This window comes from Giraffa tippelskirchi, chromosome 8, assembly GCF_054371585.1.
Source record: "Giraffa tippelskirchi isolate mGirTip1 chromosome 8, T2T-mGirTip1v1.2.pri, whole genome shotgun sequence".
Lineage (NCBI taxonomy): Eukaryota > Metazoa > Chordata > Mammalia > Artiodactyla > Giraffidae > Giraffa > Giraffa tippelskirchi.
Window position 1 is genome coordinate 31,187,195 of NC_137282.1, and position 11,086 is coordinate 31,198,280.

At 38.1% G+C, this 11,086-nt stretch overlaps 1 protein-coding gene across 1 annotated transcript in view; it reads right to left on the bottom strand.

The window, feature by feature from the left end:
* TENM3 (teneurin transmembrane protein 3) overlaps positions 1 to 9,590 on the bottom strand; it is a 1,016,736-nt gene extending 1,007,146 nt beyond the window's left edge. The window contains exon 1 of the mRNA XM_081521959.1: positions 9,500 to 9,590. The gene's annotated coding sequence lies outside the window, so the exon portion shown is untranslated. The remainder of the gene's footprint in view (positions 1 to 9,499) is intronic.
* Between the last annotated feature and the right edge of the window lie 1,496 nt (positions 9,591 to 11,086).

Here is an 11,086-nt window from a genome sequence, read left to right on the forward strand (position 1 = left end):
GCTGGAACAGCATCGTGTGTTGGCTCCCAATGCCCATCTCCACAGGGTAACATGGTGAGGACTGGAGTTTACCTGTGAACATTATGGTGCACCACTGAAAAGGGATCCTAAATTTTAGAACTCTGACCCATCTGCTCTTACTCCCCTCCAGAAAGACAGAGATTATGCATTATCCTGGAACAGAAGTGAATACCTTCAGGAAGAAGTAGAAGTCTTTATCTTTACTAGCCTGGTACATATTTGGGGAAGTATGTCTCTAAATCTATCTAGAAAGATACATTGTTACTAGTTTCCAAGACTGTTTACTGATCAGAAATGCCCTTGGGCAGGTCTGCTGCTGCTGCTGCTAAGTCGCTTCAGTCGTGTCCGACTCTATGCAACCCCATAGACGGCAGCCCACCAGGCTCCCCTGTCCCTGGGATTCTCCAGGCAAGAATACTGGAGTGGGTTGCCATTTCCTTCTCCAGTGCATGAAAGGGAAAAGTGAAAGTGAAGTTGCTCAGTCGTGTCCGACTCTTAGCGACCCCATGGACTGTAGCCTAACAGGCTCCGCAGTCCATGGGATTTTCCAGGCAAGAGTACTAGAGTGGGGTGCCATTGCCCTCTCCAATGGGCAGGTCTAGGCTCTGAGAAATCATGGATAATTGCCTTTCAGCCATCAATAAAATAATTCAATAAAATTTCTAAGCACCTTTATTGAATAAGGCTGAATAGCCCACTGAATGAATATAAATTCTTAGCAGGGAGCATTACAATGAAACTTCAGAACTTGTGGACAAACCAAAATTTTAACAAGCTTTCACTTCAGAGAGAGAAAAATGTCTAAACTTCACACCATGGCATTCACAAGTTCTTTTTCATAGTGACCCTTCTTCTTTCTTCAATATAATCTCCTGCTAACCTTCTATTCCTGAATATTCATGGAAGGACTGATACTGAAGCTCCAATACTTTGGCCACCTGACGTGAAGAACTGACTCATGGAAAAGACTCTGATGCTGGGAAAGATTGAAGGCGGGAGGAGAAGATGATGACAGAGGATGAGATGGTCGGAAGGCGTTACTGACTCGATGGGCATGAGTTTGAGGAAGCTCCGGGAGTTGGTGATAGACAGCGAGGCCTGGCGTGCTGCAGTCCATGGGACTACGAAGAGTCAGACACAACTGAGTGACCGAACTGAAATGAACCTTATATTACAGCCTTAAAGAACCACATTTTACATATTCTCTTGCCTCTCTCACCCTTCTGTATGTTTCTAACGGCTGTTCACCATGATGAATTCAAGAGTTACTTTATCAGAGAAACCTTCCCTGACTCCCCCAGTGCCCGAGTCTGGGTAAGATGCCTCTCCTCTGTGCTTCCCTAAGGCCTTCTTCACCATTCCTCTCTTAGATCCTCATCAAATTCACTTCAAAGTCATCCCACCAGAAACTTTGTTTCAGTGATGTATTTCTGGCTAGAACTCCTATGGATGGGTTTCCTTAGAATGAGTTTATGAGCTACACAAGAATACTTATCTTTAGGGTTCAGTTTTGTTTTTTTTCTAAAATAACATTGCCCAGTGTCATCGCCAAAATTACTGAACAGGTTTGACATTGAATAATTTCTGGCTATTTCAAAAAATCAAATATACTTTCAAAGGACAAAGACTTCTTCCCACTGAGAGTATTCAAAAGACTTGTCAGATGTAAGAATTCTTGAATGTTTGTTAAAAAAAAAATCAGTCAAAGTGCAATAGAGTTATAGCTTTAAATATACATAGGTTGCCCAATACACACTTTAATTAAAAAATCATCAAATATGTAAAAGTACAGTTTTAAGTGAAGAAAAATTAAAGAAAGCTTCAATTTTAGAACACAAATACCAGTATAAATGCTTTCAATCAGTGAATAGGGTAAAACAATATAAAAATGCAGCATGTAGCTTCATACACAATTAGAACACCATACTGTTACACATCAGAAATAACATTAAGGAATGCATGAAGTAAAAAATTATATTGAACAGGAATATCTTGGGAGGATGTAACAATATAGGCTTAGATTATTAATGGGAAAAATATAAAAATACTAACACGGAGGTCTATTCACCTTCATGATTTTGTATGTCCATTCTCATTCTAATGTTGGAATTATTATGCCATGAATCTATTATTTGTCATTAATATTTCCTCTCAGTGAATACCAATCTATTTTATAAGAGAAGAAAAACAGTAATGAAATGCTGACAGATGTATTTGTTGCTCAATACTTGAATATTTTAATCGAACGTTATGTGACAAAAAATTTAGTATATACACTACCTAACTTGATAAGAAGCTTTTTTGATTTTTACAAAGTATTCATTCAGCACAATAAAGTATCATGGTTTTTAGAGAATTAGACACAGTTAAGGCATTACATGAATATAAAACAAATGCATGCAGTAAGCACTTAATATATACTTGTGAAGCTTAATACTAGGAGGTGGCTGTGAATCAACAAAATGAACCAGAATTACTTATATAGGCATTGCTTTCATGATTTCAGATTTTGTTTTAATAAGCATTAAGGGATCATTTAAATTATGAGTAAATTTAATTTGTTATATAGACTATTGCTTAAAATAGTGGGCTATTTTCTAACATTTGGAAATACATAGCATCCAACATTTTCAGTGTTGACCTGGTAGTTTTTGATTTTGGTTTGGGCATATTTTTTTCTTCCCAAGGTGAATTCTGATGCCCAATACATGTATATCAGTTATATGAAAAAAAGAGAGACTGTGGTTATGTCATAAGTAGTGTATTTTTCACCAAATTTTTATTGAACACTTAGCTAAGGGCTGCAGTTTCCTACTGCTGACTATACAAAGCTGAAAAAGTAAGACCCAGTCCTTGTCTTCAGGCATGTCCGCTGAGGCTGCTAGGAACATTCTATTATAATTTAATGTAACAAAATAAAGATAACAATAAGGGACTTACAGATGAGAAGCAGGCCCAATTAAACCTGGAAATTCTGGAATAGCTGACCAGCATCTTACATGTGGACTTATATATGCAATTTCCATTGAGGACAAATCCCGGGTAAGCTTGGGGTTTGAAATAAAATCCTGGCTTTATCTCTCACTTACTGTATGATCTTGGGCATACAGTAGATACTCATTAAAGTAGTCTAAACAACACTATAGGAAGCAAATCAAGAGCAATGGGAGTTTGGAATGACTTGATGGGTGAGATGAGACTCAAACAGACTTTGGAGATGGACATGTAAGAATTACGGAGACTGTGATAGGAAGAGACTATTTTGCGTCTGAGGAATGAGAAAGCGTCAGAGGAGGAAATATGCAGGATGTATGACCTAAAAGCAGACTGGTGCAGGGATTTCATGCCAGGAAGAACAAGATATCAAATTCTAAGATCACAGGAAAATCTTTGAATGAGTTTCACAAAAGATTGATATAGTATCTTTAAAAGCTTTTATTCTTCTCTTATACTCCTCACTAATTTCTTTCAGACATAGACTTAGAAATACTTAATTGTAATATTTTGCCAGCATTTATGTAAGTATTTCCTTTTCGTTCTTTTATTAAGGAACAACACAATTTTATGTAGAATGCACAGCCCCAATTTTCTCAGTTAGCAGTAAGTTATCTGACATATTTTGCAATAAACCAGCATCTGTGTCAATTATTCTTCCCTTTTAGAACAAGAGACTTTGCCTTAGATTTTTAAATGTACAATCTTGCACTATTCACATCTCGTATGGTGAAGGTATAGCAAAGAGTGAGTTCATCTTATTCAAATCTATTATCTCTACTCCCTTCCTGCATGTTGTTTTTTTTTTTTCTGCACAGAACTGAATTGGCTTTATGCCACGTAGTTTAGTGAGAAGGAAGAGATGCACATAGTAGCCACATTCTAGACGGAGATATACCAGATGCAAACAATACTGCTCTACAAAGTTCACAAGAGATTTATCACAATAAAAGGAGCCAGAAGAAACTGGACATTTCTGGGTTACTGTGCTATTCCCTCCTGCTATTCTCTAACCATCTCCGACAGGCTGACAGAAACTATTGTTATAACTTCTGCTGGTGCTGTATTTATATACCATACTGGTGAGGCTGCCAGACCTCTGGAAAGGCAGAAGATACAATGCGCTCTTTCAATTTGCACACAGAAACTTTAAGAGTCTATTATCTAGTTTACCTACAGTCCCTATCACCATTGCTGAAAAAATAGAAAAATGGCACCGTCAGGTTGAAAACAGAAGAATGTCTGTTCTGTTGTATGGAGAATAAAAGGAAAATTTAAAAAATCTCTACAGGGACATCTCACACCCCATGGCCATCTCCTGTAATTTTTCTCTTTGACATGAAAAACTTTGTCATGGGCAGGGTAATAGGCCCAGATCACCTGCTACAGATGACCTGTCAGTAATCGTGCATCCACATTCAACTACTAGATTATTCACATGCTTCTAATGTGTGATTTGGCAAGGAGGCCAACAATGAAATAATTATGTGAACCATCTCGCCTGCATACATTTCTGTTTACTTGGAAGTCAGCAGGTAATCTCAAGATTCAAATCTATACCTCCCTTAACACATGATATGTGGTAAGGGATCAAAATCAAATCAAAGCTCTAAGACTCAGTAAAGGAGTGGCTAAAAGACTAGCATATTCTATGCTTCTGTTCATCCACCAAAGTTGGCAAGAGTACATGCTAATAATCCCAATGGAAAGGAATATTATGAGAAACTTTCTTTCTGAGGTGCATGTATGTATGGAGGTGAGGTGGAGAAAGATATTTCATATGTGTTATGGTATATACTGATGAAAATTTTTTGTTTCTATCCTAGCTTTTCACATTTTTCTATTACTTTTTAGTAAACTCTGGAGATATATATGCTGCTGCTAAGTTGCTTTAGTCACGTCCGACTCTGTGCAACCCCATAGACGGCAACCCACCAGGCTCCTCTGTCCATGGGATTCTCCAGGCAAGAATACTGGAGTGGGTTGCCATTCCCTTCTCCAGGGGATCTTCCCAACCTAGGTAGGGATTGAACCCAGGTCTTCCACATTGCAGGCAGATTTTTTACTGTCTGGGGCAAGAGTGAAGCCCTTAGTAAGAGGCAGACCAGGGATTTAAACCCAAGAAGTGTGGTTTAAGTGTGACTGGACTGTGCCTACCACTGTTGTATCACCGTCACTCAGGGCTGTTGAGGAATTAAATAGGACTGATTGGAATTGAGATTTGTTGCGTTTATAAAATACACACAGAACTACACCTAGGGAGAGAAGGAATGTGGTAATATCTTGAGTGTTTAATATCTCATTAAACATTTTTATATTGATTATACTCTGAAATAATGTTTTAGATATAGTGGATTAAATAAAATTTAAATGAATTTCACGTTTCATTTTACTTCATTAATGCAGCTACTAGAAAATTCTAAAATTACATATGTGAATAACATGAGGAATAAATACAATCCAATTACTATCTCCTGGGGTAGTAATAAAAATCATCATCATCATATGGACAGCATCTCTATCAAATACTTATAAACCAGGGATTGAGATAAACCAATGTCACCATAGTGTAGGTACTGCCTACTAAGGGGCATTTTAGAAATTTATGAGTCCATTTTTCAGTTGTCCTAATGATTGATGGGTGCCTTTGGCATCTAGCCAAAGGACACAGGTAAATAAATCTTGGCTCAATCTTACCCAATAAAGTACCACTGAATAGTCTTGGAGATGAAATATCATTTCATAATTATCTCAGCCCAACTTAGCCTAAAATATTACGTGAAAACATACAATATTTGTTGTACAGTTTTACTGTTTAATGCACTGAGTTTTCCGGAAATTCAGCTACCATGTTAATCAAGGAAAGGTTACTTTGGTCAGGACTTTACACAAGTTGTTTACCATTTTAACCAATTATGTGACTGATATCAATGCTGCTCTTCACATTAGAGTTGCAGATACAGCACACCTGTGTTTATGCTATCTGCCATAGGCAAGATGATGTAACAGTAAGCATCTGATTGCTTACTATGTCATTTAGAGTCATCATTCACGGCCATTTACATTTCAAATATGTATTAGTTTATTATAAATTGCATTCTCTTTATCTTTTCCTTTAGAGTTAAGGAATTATATTCACTTAAACATTATGTATGTAGTTAGGTCACATTATGCACAAGTTATTTTTCAGAGAATAAGTAGGGCATAATAATATTTTAAGAAAGGGGATGTTGTTCTGGAAAGACTGAGAACTGACAGGCTAAATTTATATGATTAACTAAATTTCTCCCCCAAAACGACAAACTCCAGGAAGTAGGCACTATTTTTTTCATCTCTATTTCATAGATAGAGAAGCTGAGGCTTGAAAAAATTATTTTAATTGCTCAATGTCAACATCTGGGATTCAAGAAATAAAATCTGACATCTTTGTCTATGTTCTAATCACTATATCATCTTTAATTTTAAATATAAATTAACTCTAAATTTAAAAAATTCATTTAAAAATATCCAGTTGGAAGATATTTGAAAATGTTACCTGTTGGTAACGTTTATTGTTGTTGTTTTAAATTTGTTTTAATGAAGCAAAGTTGATTTGCAATGCTGTATTAATTTTTGCTATACAGCAAAGTGACTCAAATACATATACATATATTCTTTTCCATTATGGTTTAACACAGGATATTAAATACAGTTCTCTGTGCTATACGTTAGGACCTTGTTCTTTATCCATGGTTTTTGTTTTTGAAGAATTTTTAAATTTCAAATTAGTGTCTTCAGTTTTTTCCACATAAAGTGTAGGAAAAGTTACATTGTCACTTGGTATATAATCTCATTGTCTTAAATTTTTGAATGTATATCATTAAGGAAAAATAAAATGAAGAATAATAGGCTTTTAAAAATGTATATCATGGGTGCAATATTTTGAATCTCCAGCTAATAGGAAGTTACAAAATTTACATATGCATTTATCATATGTCCCAGAATTTCAATTTCTAGGAATCTATCTCAGTAGAGCTACACTGGGAAGACTATGAAAAGAAGTATAAACATGACAGTTCATTGCACACCATGTGTTGTACCAAAGCACTAGAAAGAGCTCAGATGTGCACATTAGGAACTAGTGGAATAAACTGTGGGGAATATTACACAGCTATGAGAAGAAACAGTGTCATTTTTGTATTGCTGGAGTCATTTTCAGAATATCATCTTAAGTGGGAAACCAAGGTAAAGAATACTCTATACAGCACTGGTTCTGAAAGTGTGGTCTTCAGAGCAGAGCTGTTGCATCACCATCACCAGCAAACTTGTTAGAAATGAGAAAACATTTGGGTGCTCTCCTAAACCTACTGAATCAGAAACTCTGGGGACAGGACCCTATAATCTGTGTTTTAACCAGCCCCCAAGTGATGAGAGAGCTTCCTTGGTGGCTCAGTGGTAAAAAATTTGCCTGCCAATGCAGGAGATGCGCGTTCGATTCCTGGGTCAGGAAGATCCCCTGGGGAAGGAAAAGGCTACCTACTCCAGTATTCTTGCCTGGAGAATCCCATGGACAGAGGTGGCTATCGTCCATGGCATTATAAAGAGTTGGAGGCAACTAAGTGACTGAGTACTCACACACACATAGATGATGGGCTTGCAGGTGAATTTGAATGTGATTGCTATGCACATGCTACTGTTTATCGTAGAAGGGAAGGGAATATAATATGATGCAGACACATGCATATGTAATTATAATATACATATACGTTTGTATGTTTCTAAAAGATAAAGAATTGAAACATTAAATAAACAAGGAATGATATAACTATATAAAATGGTTACCTGTAAATGAGGGACACACACAGGAGCCAGATTTCTCTGAATATACTTTAAGTCATAGATTTGAATTTGGAATCATGTAACATACACATAAAATTTTTTTCAAATGAAACAAATGAACTTATGCATAAATTTGATGGCTTAATAAAACAGTATTTCTAGTGATTTTAAAGCAGAGTAATTTGATTGTACCTTATTAAGATTTAACTAAGTAGAATGAAAAGAACTGCAAAGATATGTTAAATGATTTACAGTAATCCTTTTGTTATCCATAATATTGATATTATTCATCTTCTCAAATTGCTGCATTATTGACATTACTATAGGTTCAAGGAAATAAATATGTTAATACCATGAGGAATTTAGAATTTCATGAAAAGAGAAAGACAAGTATAAAAATCAAACAGCTTAGGCTAAGATAGTTTAATTCTAAATTTAAACTAGCATTATTGCTATGAACTACAATATATGTCCTCTTGAGAAATTTTCTTCGTTCTGTCCACTAAAAGGCCAGGAAACAAATGGCCAACCGCCATTAGCAATATGTGTCCCTGGAACACAACTGTGGTTGCAAAATACCATTTCTCCCTAAAAGAAGCCCGAGTTCCTTGAGAAATAATTGAATTCAGGTCTGGGGTGGAAATATACTAGAGAAGCTTAGCCATCCTATAATACCAGAAGTTGAGGAAGCTATTAAAGATTATGTCGATGTCAAAGGACTCTGACAAACTGAAGCAGTTTCCACTGACCAAGGATGGGACAGTTTGAACATTAATAAAACAATAACAAATTAAGGTATGTTAAATATGTGAAAATCCATTCATTCACAATGATATCAAACAAAAAAACATATAAAAACTTCACTGGTCATCTTTGAAATTGTGAGAAATTCATCTAAAATTGTTACCAAAACGCAAGTCCATGTGCTCAACGCACAGTGAGGCCAAAAAACACTAAAACAGTGGAGTTTGGAACAAATAATGGTTTATTACAGGGTTATGCCAGGAGACAGATGATTCGTGCCCTAAGAAACCCCAAATTACTGAAAGCTCTCACCAAAGCCCTTTTCTAGGAAAGGTGAGGGAGGGGTGTGGTGAGCTGTTGCAAACCTCTTGGTGTCAGAGTCTTTGTTCTGGAAGTCAGGTCACGGTCAGGCAACAATATTCCTGTAATCTCTACCTATGAATATTATTCTCTATCTTGACAAGAAAGGACTGGGTCCCAAGACAAAGCATTATACTCCGAGGTCCCCATCCTGGCTAACAGAAAGCAGAGCTTGGCTGGCAGCTCCCTCAGGGCTGGGTCCCCAGACCCTGCACAGCCATCATCTCTGAAGGAGCCCGGCATCCAGGACCCAACTGCCCTCAGGCTCCTCAGGCCGCCCAAAGTGTGGGGAGACCAGGTCCCACAGAAGGCGACCCAGGCACTGCTGCTGCTATCAGGTCACAGAGACGGGGATGGGTGAAGGGCTCACGGCCACCTCAAGGCCTGGGCCAAGGCTAGTGGGCGACCTTGGTGAGGGCTCTGCAGCTCTGCAGGACACAGCCGGCAGCCCATTCTCTAGGCCCCACAGCTCACCCACTGGCCCAAGGCTGGATGAACTGGAGGGCCTGAGGGAGGCCGAGAACTACCTCTTACCTCACTCTTCGTTCTCACTCACTCTTACCTCACAACCACCGTTTCACTATTGTCTGAATCTCTTCACTAACTGTCGTTTCTTGATGGTTGGTTGCTTGCGGGCAGGGCACTACCGCACTGACCAATGACTGAGCAGGACCACTAACGGTTGCTCACTGACAGTTGCTTGTGGGCGGGGCCCACTGAGGCACCAACCAATGGCTGAATAGGACCTATTGCCTGGTAACCGGGGTGCCACAGTAACGACCACACAGCAATGGCTACAGTGCTAAGGGCTGTGCTCACTGCACTCTGTTACAAAATATTTTGCAAACTGTAAAGGGAAAGAGACAAATATCTGACTTTTTGTTCCTGAGCTAATTGTATCTCAGGGTAACCAAATAAGTGATGAGAGAAATTTCTCTACAGCGTATTTAAGTTTATCAAGGAAGAAAGAATTATAGAACTGGACTATCATCATTTGGCAAAACTTTCATGAAATGATGAATTCAGGCAATAATCATCATGGTAGCTACCTTAAGAGAAGGAGAGATAACCTGGGAGAATGACATACTTCCTATGAATTATCCTGGGAATAAAAGCAAATAAAAATTTTTCAAAGCAAATTAAACCATCAGCTCATGTATTTTAGAGGAACGTAAACAACTCTACAGAGTCCACCTGAATACTTTCACTGCTGCTGCTGCTGCTGCTGCTAAGTCGCTTCAGTCGTGTCCGACCCTGTGCGACCCCATAGACGGCAGCCCACCAGGCTCCCCCGTCCCTGGGATTCTCCAGGCAAGAACACTGGAGTGGGTTGCCATTTCCTTCTCCAATGCATGAAAGTGAAAAGTGAAAGTGAAGTCGCTCAGTCGTGTCCAACTCCTAGCGGCCCCATGGACTACTCTTGTACTTATATGGAATTCATCATAATAAAAAATTTTTTAACAAGGCTAAAATAGATGCCCATGAAATCTCTGAAAAATAATTTGTATATAAATTATGATGAATTAATTGGAACAGGTACAAATTCACATGAACAAAGATCATTAACTTTGCTACCCTGCTGCTGCTGCTGCTGCTAAGTCGCTTCAGTCGTGTCCAACTCTGTGCGACCCCATAGACGGCAGCCCACCAGGCTCTGCCGTCTCTGGGATTCTCCAGGCAAGAACACTGGAGTGGGTTGCCATTTCCTTCTCCAATGCATGAAAGTGAAAAGTGAAAGGGAAGTCGCTCAGTCGTGTTCGACTCTTCGCGACCCCATGGACTGTAGCCTACCAGGCTCCTCCGTCCATGGGATTTTCCAGGCAAGAGTACTGGAGTGGAGTGCCATTGCCTTCTCCATTGCTACCCTAGTCTTGGTCTTCTTTCTATATCCTATCATTGTGTTTAAGCACATAGTAGGTTCTTGATAAATTATGACATAACAATTGCTTTGATATTTTTCTCAAGGCTGTTGGTACTCAAATTATTAAATAGAATATTTATAGAACAGACATGATAAAAATTATTGCTGACAATTAGCTTACTATAACTCTCATTAGCACACAGTTTTTTAAAAATGTATATAACAATATTGTTCTGTAAAAAGATAATGACTAATAATTTTGGTTTAGACTAGGAATCATGTTTTCCA